Below are 14,394 nucleotides of genomic sequence, written 5' to 3' on the forward strand. Positions count from 1 at the left end.
GGCGGAGGGCATATTTCCTGGTGTTGTTTTGCACCAAAATGACAGAGATTTTTCCTTACTTTCTCATGTTCCACCATGCTTACTCCCACATTGATTTTCATTGTCGATGGGGCTCTCTTCCCTTCGGTGAAGACGGCTGAGCACTCAATCTCTGACCACAACCCCCATTTTGTTGATCTGTTGCTGAAGTCCAGCCCCACCCAACCCCCCGAGTTTGGATACGGAGTTGCTGGCTGATAAACAATTTTGCGAGCGCCTATTGCTGGCTACATCAAATTAAATAGGTCCGACTCACTCTCGCCTTCCACATTGTGGGAGACCTTTTAGGCCGACCTTCGGGGGGGAAATTGTTTCTTATAGCTCACATGTGCTAAAGAAGATGTTGGAGCAGCATCCTTTTACAGCAACCTATATAAAGCAGAGCGGATGATCAGAGATCATAGAATTTACAGTGCAGAAGGAGGCCATTTGGCCCATCGAGTCTGCACCGGCTCTTGGAAAGAGCACCCTACCCAAGGTCAACACCTCCACCCTATCCCCATAACCCAGTAACCCCACACAACACTAAGGGCAATTTTGGACACTAAGGGCAATTTATCATGGCCCAATCCACCTAACCTGCACATCTTTGGACTGTGGGAGGAAACCGGAGCACCCGGAGGAAACCCACGCAGGCACGGGGAGGATGTGCAGACTCCTCACAGACAGTGGCCCAAGCCGGAATCGAACCTGGGACCCTGGAGCTGTGAAGCAATTGTGCTATCCAAATTGCTACCATGCTGCCATCGAGTCATGAAACATGAGTCGATCGTGTCTGATTTTCTGGATGGCCTGTCAAGAATTGTGAGTTACACCCCGACGAGATTTTAAAATGCATTGGGCTAATTCAGGCTGGTATGGCCTCTGGGCTGGGTGGCTTTCCGATCGAATTCTATAAGATGTTCTTGGTAAAGCTCACCCATTTGTTATTAGTTAGGTTTAATGCTTCCCTATCTCACCGTTCATTGTCTCCGACCCTTACACAAGCCTCTATTTCTTTGCTTCTTAAGAGGGAAAAGGACCCGACCGAGTGTGGTTCACACCGACCTATCTCGCTTTTAAACGTGAATGTTAAGCTGCTCGCTAAGATTCTGGCACTCCCTCCAAGTATAATTTCAGAGGATCAAACAGGTTTTGTAATAGGCCTTCAATTATACGTCGCCTATTAAATGTTATTCTTTCCTCCTCTCTTGTACTTGAGCCAGGGGTGATAGTATCTCTCGACGCTTGGAAAGCATTCTACAAGCGGGAGCATTGCGGAAGTGGTTGCTGGGAGGTAAGTCTGTCCTTTAAAAGCACTTGTCTTTGCAGGGGCAGGCCAGTCGATTTCGGCGGGAGAACAGCTGGTGAGTCAGTTTCAGCGGGAGCATTGCGGAAGTGGCTGCTGGGAGGTAAGTCTGTCCTTTAAAAGCACTTGTCTTTGCAGGGGCAGGCCAGTCGATTTCGGCGGGAGAACAGCTGGTGAGTCAGTTTCAGCGGGAGCATTGCGGAAGTGGCTGCTGGGAGGTAAGTCTGTCCTTTAAAAGCACTTGTCTTTGCAGGGGCAGGCCAGTCGATTTCGGCGGGAGAACAGCTGGTGAGTCAGTTTCAGCGGGAGCAGTGCGGAAGTGGCTGCTGGGAGGTAAGTCTGTCCTTTAAAAGCACTTGTCTTTGCAGGGGCAGGCCAGTCGATTTCGGCGGGAGAACAGCTGGTGAGTCAGTTTCAGCGGGAGCATTGCGGAAGTGGCTGCTGGGAGGTAAGTCTGTCCTTTAAAAGCACTTGTCTTTGCAGGGGCAGGCCAGTCGATTTCGGCGGGAGAACAGCTGGTGAGTCAGTTTCAGCGGGAGCATTGCGGAAGTGGTTGCTGGGAGGTAAGTCTGTCCTTTAAAAGCACTTGTCTTTGCAGGGGCAGGCCAGTCGATTTCGGCGTGAGAACAGCTGGTGAGTCAGTTTCAGCGGGAGCATTGCGGAAGTGGTTGCTGGGAGGTAAGTCTGTCCTTTAAAAGCACTTGTCTTTGCAGGGGCAGGCCAGTCGATTTCGGCGGGAGTGGAGCTGGCTGGTTAGTCAATTTCAGCAGGAGCTGAGAATTTTTCTTTTTTTTTTGATTTAGTTTTTTAGGCGGGAACAGGAAGTCGACCCGCGGACGTCTGGGAAGACCCTCACCAATAAATTCTGGTGGAGAGGAAACCCGAGACACTACACGTGTAGTGTCTCCCACCCGCCCTCCTCCTCTAACCTAATAATAAAACCCATTGGTCTGAGGTAAGAACCATATTTTATTATATTATTATTATTTTTTATAAAAATTTAATTTAGTTGTTAGCCAGATCTTGGTAGAAAGTTAGAGGAATGGCAGGGAAGGGAGTGCAATGTTCCTCCTGCAGGATGTTTGAGGTGAGGGATGCAGTTAGTGTCCCTGCTGATTTTACCTGCAGGAAGTGCTGCCATCTCCAGCTCCTCCAAGACCGAGTTAGGGAACTGGAGCTGGAGTTGGAAGAACTTCGGATCATTCGGGAGGCAGAAGGGGTCATAGATAGCAGCTTCAGGGAATTAGTTACACCAAAGATTGGAGATAGGTGGGTAACTGTAAGAGGGACTGGGAAAAAGCAGTCAGTGCAGGGATCCCCTGCGGTCGTTCCCCTGAGAAACAAGTATACCGCTTTGGATACTTGTGGGGGGGGGGACTTACCAGGGGTAAGCCATGGGGTACGGGCCTCTGGCACGGAGTCTGTCCCTGTTGCTCAGAAGGGAAGGGGGGAGAGGAGCAGAGCATTAGTAATTGGGGACTCTATAGTCAGGGGCACAGATAGGAGATTTTGTGGGAGCGTGAGAGACTCACGTTTGGTATGTTGCCTCCCAGGTGCAAGGGTACGTGATGTCTCGGATCGTGTTTTCCGGGTCCTTAGGGGGGAGGGGGAGCAGCCCCAAGTCGTGGTCCACATTGGCACTAACGACATAGGTAGGAAAGGGGACAAGGATGTCAGGCAGGCTTTCAGGGAGCGAGGATGGAAGCTCAGAACTAGAACAAACAGAGTTGTTATCTCTGGGTTGTTGCCCGTGCCACGTGATAGTGAGATGAGGAATAGGGAGAGAGAGCATTTAAACACGTGGCTACAGGGATGGTGCAGGCGGGAGGGATTCATATTTCTGGATAACTGGGGCTCTTTCTGGGGAAGGTGGGACCTCTACAGACAGGATGGTCTACATCTGAACCTGAGGGGCACAAATATCCTAGGGGGGAGATTTGTTAGTGCTCTTTGGGGGGGGTTTAAACTAATGCAGCAGGGGCATGGGAACCTGGATTGTAGTTTTAGGGTAAAGGAGAATGAGAGTATAGAGGTCAGGAGCACAGATTTGACGTCGCAGGAGGGGGCCAGTGTTCAGGTAGGTGGTTTGAAGTGTGTCTACTTCAAGTATACGAAACAAGGTAGGGGAACTGGCAGCATGGGTTGGTACCTGGGACTTCGATGTTGTGGCCATTTCGGAGACATGGATAGAGCAGGGACAGGAATGGATGTTGCAGGTTCCGGGGTTTAGGTGTTTTAGTAAGCTCAGAGAAGGAGGCAAAAGAGGGGGAGGTGTGGCGCTGCTAGTCAAGAGCAGTATTACGGTGGCGGAGAGGATGCTAGATGGGGACTCTTCTTCCGAGGTAGTATGGGCTGAAGTTAGAAACAGGAAAGGAGAGGTCACCCTGTTGGGAGTTTTTTATAGGCCTCCTAATAGTTCTAGGGATGTAGAGGAAAGGATGGCGAAGATGATTCTGGATATGAGCGAAAGTAACAGGGTAGTTATTATGGGAGACTTTAACTTTCCAAATATTGACTGGAAAAGATATAGTTCGAGTACAATAGATGGGTCATTTTTTGTACAGTGTGTGCAGGAGGGTTTCCTGAAACAATATGTTGACAGGCCAACAAGAGGCGAGGCCACGTTGGATTTGGTTTTGGGTAATGAACCAGGCCAGGTGTTGGATTTGGAGGTAGGAGAGCACTTTGGGGACAGTGACCACAATTCGGTGACGTTTATGTTAATGATGGAAATGGATCAGTATACACCGCAGGGCAAGAGTTATAGCTGGGGGAAGGGCAATTATGATGCCATTAGACATGACTTGGGGGGGATAAGGTGGAGAAATAGGCTGCAAGTGTTGGGCACACTGGATAAGTGGGGCTTGTTCAAGGATCAGCTACTGCGTGTTCTTGATAAGTATGTACCGGTCAGACAGGGAGGAAGGCGTCGAGCGAGGGAACCGTGGTTTACCAAGGAAGTGGAATCTCTTGTTAAGAGGAAGAAGGAGGCCTATGTGAAGATGAAGTGTGAAGTTTCGGTTGGGGCGATGGATAGTTACAAGGTAGCGAGGAAGGATCTAAAGAGAGAGCTAAGACGAGCAAGGAGGGGACATGAGAAGTATTTGGCAGGAAGGATCAAGGAAAACCCAAAAGCTTTCTATAGGTATGTCAGGAATAAGCGAATGACTAGGGAAAGAGTAGGACCAGTCAAGGACAGGGATGGGAAATTGTGTGTGGAGTCTGAAGAGATAGGCGAGATACTAAATGAATATTTTTCGTCAGTATTCACTCAGGAAAAAGATAATGTTGTGGAGGAGAATGCTGAGCCCCAGGCTAATAGAATAGATGGCATTGAGGTACGTAGGGAAGAGGTGTTGCCAATTCTGGACAGGCTGAAAATAGATAAGTCCCCGGGACCTGATGGGATTTATCCTAGGGTTCTCTGGGAGGCCAGGGAAGAGATTGCTGGACCTTTGGCTTTGATTTTTATGTCATCATTGGCTACAGGAATAGTGCCAGAGGACTGGAGGACAGCAAATGTGGTCCCTTTGTTCAAAAAGGGGAGCAGAGACAACCCCGGCAACTATAGACCGGTGAGCCTCACGTCTGTAGTGGGTAAAGTCTTGGAGGGGATTATAAGAGACAAGATTTATAATCATCTAGATAGGAATAATATGATCAGGGATAGACAGCATGGCTTTGTGAAGGGTAGGTCATGCCTCACAGACCTTATTGAGTTCTTTGAGAAGGTGACTGAACAGGTAGACGAGGGTGGAGCAGTTGATGTGGTGTATATGGATTTCAGCAAAGCGTTTGATAAGGTTCCCCACGGTAGGCTATTGCAAAAAATACGGAGGCTGGGGATTGAGGGTGATTTAGAGATGTGGATCAGAAATTGGCTAGCTGAAAGAAGACAGAGGGTGGTGGTTGATGGGAAATGTTCAGAATGGAATACAGTCACAAGTGGAGTACCACAAGGATCTGTTCTGGGGCTGTTGCTGTTTGTCATTTTTATCAATGACCTAGAGGAAGGCGCAGAAGGGTGGGTGAGTAAATTTGCAGATGATACTAAAGTCGGTGGTGTTGTCGATAGTGTGGAAGGATGTAGCAGGTTACAGAGGGATATAGATAAGCTGCAGAGCTGGGCTGAGAGGTGGCAAATGGAGTTTAATGTAGAGAAGTGTGAGGTGATTCACTTTGGAAGGAATAACAGGAATGCGGAATATTTGGCTAATGGTAAAGTTCTTGAAAGTGTGGATGAGCAGAGGGATCTAGGTGTCCATGTACATAGATCCCTGAAAGTTGCCACCCAGGTTGATAGGGTTGTGAAGAAGGCCTATGGAGTGTTGGCCTTTATTGGTAGAGGGATTGAGTTCCGGAGTCGGGAGGTCATGTTGCAGCTGTACAGGACTCTGGTACGGCCGCATTTGGAGTATTGCGTACAGTTCTGGTCACCGCATTATAGGAAGGACGTGGAGGCTTTGGAGCGGGTGCAGAGGAGATTTACCAGGATGTTGCCTGGTATGGAGGGAAAATCTTATGAGGAAAGGCTGATGGACTTGAGGTTGTTTTCGTTGGAGAGAAGAAGGTTAAGAGGAGACTTAATAGAGGCATACAAAATGATCAGGGGGTTGGATAGGGTGGACAGTGAGAGCCTTCTCCCGCGGATGGATATGGCTGGCACGAGGGGACATAACTTTAAACTGAGGGGTAATAGATATAGGACAGAGGTCAGAGGTAGGTTCTTTACGCAAAGAGTAGTGAGGCCGTGGAATGCCCTACCTGCTACAGTAGTGAACTCGCCAACATTGAGGGCATTTAAAAGTTTATTGGATAAACATATGGATGATAATGGCATAGTGTAGGTTAGATGGCTTTTGTTTCGGTGCAACATCGTGGGCCGAAGGGCCTGTACTGCGCTGTATTGTTCTATGTTCTATGTTCTAAGGTAGAATGGGACTATTTATTTCAGATATGGGAGAGTGAACTGGGTCCGATACCCACTGGCAAGGCTTGGAGAGATGCCCTTTACAGGGTCAACTCCACGTCTTCATGTACCCAGTTCAGCCTAATTTGGTTTAAGGTGTTACATAGGACGCAATTGCCCAAGGTAAGGGTGAGTGGGTTTTATACCAACTTTGAGAATAGAAGTGATCGCTGCTCGCTCACCCCCACAGATCTATGCATATGTTTTGGTCCTTCCCCAAACTCGCTAGTTTCTGTGCCCCATTTTTTAACACCATGCCAGAGATACTCTGGTTGGATTTATTCCCATGTCCGTTGGTAGCCATATTTAGGGTTTCAGATTCAACAAAGAACAAAGAACAAAGAAATGTACAGCACAGGAACAGGCCCTTCGGCCCTCCAAGCCCGTGCCGACCATGCTGCCCGACTAAACTACAATCTTCTACACTTCCTGGGTCCGTATCCCTCTATTCCCATCCTATTCATGTATTTGTCAAGATGCCCCTTAAATGTCACTATCGTCCCTGCTTCCACCACCTCCTCCGGTAGCGAGTTCCAGGCACCCACTACCCTCTGCGTAAAAAACTTGCCTCGTACATCTACTCTAAACCTTGCCCCTCTCACCTTAAACCTATGCCCCCTAGTAATTGACCCCTCGACCCTGGGAAAAAGCCTCTGACTATCCACTCTGTCTATGCCCCTCATAATTTTGTAGACCTCTATCAGGTCTCCCCTCAACCTCCTTCGTTCCAGTGAGAACAAACCGAGTTTATTCAACCGCTCCTCATAGCTAATGCCCTCCATACCAGGCAACATTCTGGTAAATCTCTTCTGCATCCTCTCTAAAGCCTCCACATCCTTCTGGTAGTGTGGCGACCAGAATTGAACACTACACTCCAAGTGTGGCCTAACTAAGGTTCTATACAGCTGCAACATGACTTGCCAATTCTTATACTCAATGCCCCGGCCAATGAAGGCAAGCATGCCGTATGCCTTCTTGACTACCTTCTCCACCTGTGTTGTCCCTTTCAATGACCTGTGGACCTGTACTCCTAGATCTCTTTGACTTTCAATACTCTTGAGGGTTCTACCATTCACTGTATATTCCCTACCTGCATTAGACCTTCCAAAATGCATTACCTCACATTTGGCCGGATTAAACTCCATCTGCCATCTCTCCGCCCAAGTCTCCAAACAATCTAAATCCTGCTGTATCCTCTGACAAAAGATATTCACTCTGGGGAAGAGGCGAATGTTGTTGCGTTAGCCTCACTGATAGCCCAGAGGTGGATACTGCTGGGTTGGAGGTCTCCCGTTCCACCCAATGCGGTCAGGGGACAATATCCTTCTTGCACTTGGAGAAAACTAAATCCGCCATCGGGGTTCAGTGGAGAGATGATTCTACCTGATTTATCTCATTTATCTCCTTTTTCAAAGTTATCGTGTTTAATGTTAGTTTTTTTTCTTTGTTTGTAATATTTGCATTCTTGTGTTTTTTTGATTGTTTGTTAATATTGAAAAACTTTAACAAACAGACTTTTCAAAAAAAGACTACAATTATTTACTGGTGGGCCTGCGAGGTGAAACTGGCATCCACGAGCCTGTGTGAGGTAAATCCTTCCTTTACGAAGGTGAAAGGAATCCTCTGCTACATAATAATAATAATCTTTATTAGTGTCACGAGTAGGCTTACATTAAGACTGCAATGAAGTTACTGTGAAAATCCCCTAGTCGCCACATCCACCTTCATTAATAAACAGGGAAAGGGGAAAGAATTATTAATCGACCACAATCACAGACACTGCCCAAGTCTACCTGATCCCATATCGACCATCCTTATGTTCTCTCAGTCAGTCATTTACTTCTGAGTTACTACAAAAGATGTATTTTCACCAGAGAAGGTACAGAGGAGATTTACAAGGATGTTGCCAGGATTGGAAAATTGCAGCTATGAGGAAAGATTGGAAAGACTGGGATTGTTCCCCTTGGAGCAGAGTAGGCTGAGGGGCGATTTGATTGAAATGTGTAAAACTGTGAAAGGCCCGGATAGAGTGGATGGGAAGGGCCCACTTACCTTAGCAGGGAGGTCAGTGACTAGCGGTCATAGATTTTGTAACTGGTAGAAAGGGTAGAGGGGAGATGGGAAAATGTTCTTTTCAGCCAAAGGGTTATGGGGGTCTGGAACCTACTCCCTGAAAGGGTAGTAAAGACTGAAATCTTCAACTCATCAAGGTGTCTGGATGTGCACCTGAAGTGTTGTAACTTCCAGGGCGGTGTTTTTCAAACTTTTTTGCCCGAGACTCATTTTTACCAACCAGCCATTCTTTGGATCCCACGCCAACCGACTTCGCGAACTACGCGAGCTGACCTTCGCGACCCATATTGCCCGGACTTCACGACTCACACCACCCGAACTTCACGAGCCACCATTTTTGCCTAATGTGACATGTGAAGCTGCTTGGTCCTCATGACCTCACTTGCTTTCTCATTCAATGTCACATTTCTGCTAAAGACTTCAGCTGATGATTTAAGTTCTCACTGCCTCCGTTGAAAGAAATCAAGAGGTTTGTCCTCGAACTCGCCATGCTTAGTCTTCAAATGTCTTTGATGTTTTGAGGGTTTTAGGGCAGGATTCTCCAAACCCCCCGTCGGGTCGAAGAATCCCCCGGGGGGGCGGCGTGAATCCCGCCCCACCGCCCCGACGCCGGCTGCCATATTCTCCGCCGCCGTTTTTCGGGCGGGGGCCGGAAGACACTGCGAGGCCTGGATAGAGTAGAGTAGACATGGAGAGGATGTTTCCACTTGTAGGAAAAACTAGAAGCAGAGGACACCATCTCAGACTAAAGGGACAACCTTTAAAACAGAGATGAGGAGGAATTTCTTCAGCCAGAGGGTGGTGAATCTGTGGAACTCTTTGCCGCAGAAGGCTGTGGAGGCCAATTCACTGAGTGTCTTTAAGACAGATAGATAGGTTCTTGATTAATGAGGGGAGCATGGGTTATGGGGAGAAGGCAGGAGAATGGGGATGAGAAAATATCAGCCATGATTGAATGGCGGAGCAGACTCGATGGGCCAAGTGGCCTATTTCTGCTCCTATGTCTTATGGTCTTATGGGGCGGAATTCATGCCACGCCGGTAGGGGGCCGTTGGCAGCGCCCCCCCCCCCCCCCAGGCGATTCTCCGGGCCTCGATGGGCCAAGCGGCCGGCCGTTTTTGGCCAGTCCTGCCGGGGTGTGAATCACTCAACTCATGTACCGGCGGGGCCTAGCAGGTAAGTCGGCGGGGACGGTCCTCGGGGGGGGTCGCGGGGGGATCCGACCCCGGGGGTCCCCCACCATGGCCTGGCCCGCGATTGCGGCCCACCGATCTGCGGGCGGGTTAGATCCGTGGGGGCACTCCTGTCTTCCGCGCCGGCCCCTGTAGGGCTCCACCATGACCGGCGCGAAGAGAACCCCCCGCGCATGTGCCAAAATACGCCGGCCAGTCTGCGCATGCGGGGAACCATGCCGGCGGTTCCGCGCATGCGCGAGATCATGCCGGACCTTCGGCGCATGCGCAAACTCGTCCCTTCGCCGCCGGCTGGAGCGGCGCCAACCCCTCTGCCGTCCACCTAGCCCCCGAAGGTGCAGAGAATTCCACACTTTCAGGGGCTGTTGACGCCGGAATGGCTGGCGCTGGTTCTCCCGCCGGCATGGGGACTCAGTCCCCAGAAGGGAGAATCCCGGCCCTGATCTTTCATTTGCCAGTACTTCCCTGCATATAGCACACATGGGCTTTGCATCCTGATTCGCACTGGCACAATTAATAAACCCATATCTCAAGAAATAATCTTTATGCTGCTTTGTTCCTGATTTCAGCTTCTTAATAGGTTGTTCACCAGAGGCCCTGAAGCTCTCTCCAGCACTGCTGGCAGCTACAAAATGGAGGAATCTCTCTCGTGCCTAGAGCACGTGATGTCAGTGTACGGGATGCATGACCTGCTCTTGCTGCTGCTTCTGGAGAATCTGCCCCTGGGTCAGCGGGCTGGCGCAGGAAGAATGGTCTGCCTCGCTGGGCTCCGGGCCTCCGCATGCATGGGACAGCCGGCATTTTGAAAGCGGGTCACGGCAGACATTTTTAAAAGCCGGTTTTCCCAGGATCGGGAATAGTTCAGCGACGCTCCCGACACCCACACACGACCCACCCGCGAGTCGTGACCCTGGGTTTGAACATGACTGCTAAAGGACTACACACCGACTGCTGGAAAGTGGGATTAGACTGGTGACTGGCTACAAGCAGCCTCTTTCTGTACCGTTAATTTTCTATGATTCTATAGCTGGGTTAGTGCTGTAACCTCCATCCACCAGGAAATGGAGGATGAAAATCAAATCAAAATCATCTCAGGCTATTGGAAGCAGCAGCCAATGAGAAGGACACTTTCAGGCCAGCTATCTGACCCGGATTTACCACAGGTAAAATGACACTGTGTCCCCACCAAAAGACTCAATCCTGTGACGTGTTTGGGAATGGAATGAATCAAATAAATGCATGTGTACATCTGCATAGGTTGGTGTGTACCTGTGGAGCGGTGGGGAGATGAGTCAATATCTGGTGCTTGATCAAGGGCTAAATCTAACTGCAGACAGGAGAGGTGCTGATCCATTCAACAGTGTGTGGAGTTCCACATTATTTATAGCGTGACATACCTACTACTATTTAAATACACGCAGGTTTACTCCCACTGTCAAATTCTTATTATTATTTTTAATAATAAATTTCAACACATTGGCTGAGCATTCAGCAGACATTTCACTTCTGTCTTTAGGACCATAGGTAGGCAGCTACGAATAGCCTTTGATCAGCTTCTATTGCAAATGCTCCTTCTTATTTCAGTCCTCCTAAGATGCCAACATTTCATTCATCAACATAATGAAACACCACATTGTAAGAGTAACTGCCTATATTTTTTCCAGGTGCTTCGCCAAGAGTCATTTTATTTGAGCATCTACAGCAGCTGAGCCTTTTAGTAAAGTGGGTTTTCACCAGAGCCTTAGTGGGCCCGATACCATCACCTGGCTTCTCCTCTGACTCTATTCAAGCCTCCCCCAGTTCCCATCTCAATGTTATCCACCTGTCCTATTTTTATTTTCCCCATCTCTTTTTCCCCTCAATTTCCCCTTCGATTGTTGCAAGGAGATCTTAATTCCCAATGCCTGCGCTTGGCTATCTTTCTCTCTCTCGCTATACTTAGCAACCATCTGCTATTCAGAAACCTCCTGTTTTAACACTTCCTGGCTCCAGACAAAAATCTCCACAATTCTCCTCTGACGGTTCAGCTGGTTAATGAATCATTCAATGCCAAGCTGAGCCTCAACAATCAAGGAGGTTAGAAATTCAATTCCAACTCCTTGCTAATCTTCAACTTTGAAGCGGTGCTGGATTGATCTTTGCTGCCACAGTGGGGAGAAGAAATACCACCAGTGCTTTCTGCTCTTGATCGCAATCTGACGATTTCTGCTGGGAAATGCATGGAAGTCGAAATCAGCCAATGAGAGGGGCTGAGCTCACCTGTGATGCCCCTCCATAGTTGAATAGCCCAGCAACACCCATATGGAGAATAACCACTTGGCCAAGATAGGTGAGATGTCTAGTTTCGACCATCAGAAAAAGAAGAAAAAATGTTGGGGTAAAAGAACCTTCAGGGAAGGAAATCATAGACTTTACAGTGCAGAAGGAGGCCATTCTCAAGCCCACACCTCCACCCTAACCTGGAACCCAACATTACCTTTCTTGTTTTGGACATTAAGGACAATTTATCATGGCCAATCCACCTAACCCACACATCTTTGGGCTCTGGGAGGAAACCGGAGTAGCCGGAGGAAACCCACGCAGACACGGTGAGGATGTGCAGACTCCGCACAGACAGCCGGGAATCGAACCTGGGACCCTGGAGCTGTGAAGCAACTGTGCTACCCACTGTGCTACCATGTTCTGCCGTCCTTACCTGGTCTGGCCTATGTATGACTCCAGACCCACAGCAAGAGGTTGATTCTTAACTGCCCCTCAACTGCAATTAGGGATGGGCAATTAGGGAAGGGCAATTATGGATGGGCAATAAATGCTGGCACATCCTGCGACGCCCACATCCTATGAACGAATAAAATGTTTTAAATGAGAGGGTATTCTTTGCCAGCCCAGTTGGTAGGGATGAAGTGCCTCTGTATTCTTAGTCCACAAACCATACCTCACTCCCAAAAAAGCTTCTCTCTTCAAAGTGACCATCGTTGTTTCATCTCTCAACTTAGGTCAATTTTAATATCTGCTTGATTCAAAATGTATTTAAGAAGGATTGATCAATTACAAATGTCAGCCTTTGATGTACCGGAGGTATTGCCACCTCTGAGTGAGAAGCGTCTGAGCCCCACTCTAGACAGCACTGGAGACCAGCTCTCATTGCTGAGTTGGCATCCAATTTATGTGGGTGGTCTCTACCCCCCTACCCCCACCCCCACTGTGTCACCTGGAGAAGTCCTTTCGAGGAAGGAAATGGAATCATCACAGCTCTCTTCCCCAACAAGCAAATGAAGAATCTCATGCCCGAGACTCAGGCGTCTCAAAAACAGGCCATTCAGCCCGTCTAGCCGGGCAACCAGTTAATTAGCTCACGGTTGATCTGGACATCAAACTGTATTTACCCGAGTTGGTTCTACATCCTTACTGGAGCTGGCCCCTGCCCCGGGGCAGAATGCAATGAATGAATGAATGAATGGACAATCAGACCTGTCTGAGACTATCTGACAACCTGAAGATTTTGATTCACTCCTGTGTCCCCAGCTACCCGGAGCTCAGTGCGTTGCCCCCATCACAGGCGCTGTGCAAATGTTCACTGGTTTGCTTTGTCAGTTCGATTTTCTCTCTCTTCCCCCCAACAGGCTGCGAATCACAAAGTTATGTCTCCGGGGGTTGGACGCACACAGCAGCCTGTGGATCAATGCCTCACTCCTGGTGGACGGAGCCTTGTGCAGGAGCAGTGACAATAAAGACCCAGGTCCTGCATATATCTGACAACTGCAGAGAAAGAGTGTGGAGCCTGGGAGAGGGGGGGGGGACACAATCAGAGAGAGAGAGAAACCAGGAAAGGGGGGGAGAGAGCGATTCAGACAGAGCAGGATAGGGATTGGGAGAGTGGGGGAAGAGGCAGAGAGAGCAATTTAGAAAGCACACAGGTCTGGGAGCAGCAGAGACAGGGGAAGAAAGATAACAGAGGAAAGTTTAGTTGCGGCTGAAACCTACCTTGGAGCAGTTTTCTCTTGTCCTTGCCTCCTGAAACAGCGCAGGGTTGGATTTTCCTCCCCTTCTGATCTTGGCGACACAAAACACTGGAGCCAATCTAATGATAAAACATCTCCGAGGATCTGCTACCCGCCAGGGTTTTGCTTTCTCCGCCGATGCTCTCCCTCGCCTCCACCCCCCAGCCTGGGTAACTCTTAAAGGCACACTGCCCGTCTTGCTCGGCTCAATCCCAAATGACAGAGCAATCCCGTCAGAATTTTCGCAAGACCTTTCCCCATTCGCTCACTCCGCCTAATGCCTGTGCCCTCCCCGCCCCCACCCCATTTCCAGTCCATTTCCCCCAGAAACAACTACACGTTGCACTTTTTTTCCCCGCAGAGCTCTTAACTGGCCCAGGATACATTTCTATTCAAAAGTCAAAATACTGAGGGTGCCGGAAATCTGAAATCTTTCGGTGAGATTCCCCTGGAAAGATTTCTCAGTGTGTTGGCGAGCGGGAACGGCCGCGCGTTTCCCGGCGCCCGGCCGGCTCAACGTTAATTGATCCACTTAACGAGGCTTCTCGCCGCAAAGGAAGGGTCGCCAACGGAACTGCGCTCGCTAGACCCCCACCAACAAGGCCGGGCAGCATTTAAACTGCTCTTGCTCAGCCAACCCCAGCCAGCTTGCAAAAATGGCCCCCAGGAGACCGGTCCCAAGATTCGGGGATGCAGATCTGGCCAGGTTCCTGGATGCAGTGGAGACCGGGAGGGATGTCCCGTTCCCCGAGGGCCCAGGAGGGTCAGTCACAGAGCAGCCAGTGCTGCCTTGGACGACGTGGCAGCGGCTGTGAGCTTGGGCAGTGTGAC

The 14,394-nt window shown here is 49.3% G+C and overlaps 1 protein-coding gene across 1 annotated transcript in view; it reads right to left on the minus strand.

Annotated features, from left to right (window-relative positions):
* The window catches only part of trpv4 (transient receptor potential cation channel, subfamily V, member 4), a 169,071-nt gene extending 155,364 nt beyond the window's left edge, over window positions 1–13,707 (minus strand). Inside the window, exon 1 of the mRNA XM_072479753.1 lies at window positions 13,547–13,707. The gene's annotated coding sequence lies outside the window, so the exon portion shown is untranslated. The remainder of the gene's footprint in view (window positions 1–13,546) is intronic.
* Window positions 13,708–14,394: the final 687 nt, after the last annotated feature.

This window comes from Scyliorhinus torazame, chromosome 1 (genome assembly GCF_047496885.1).
Source record: "Scyliorhinus torazame isolate Kashiwa2021f chromosome 1, sScyTor2.1, whole genome shotgun sequence".
Taxonomy (NCBI): domain Eukaryota; kingdom Metazoa; phylum Chordata; class Chondrichthyes; order Carcharhiniformes; family Scyliorhinidae; genus Scyliorhinus; species Scyliorhinus torazame.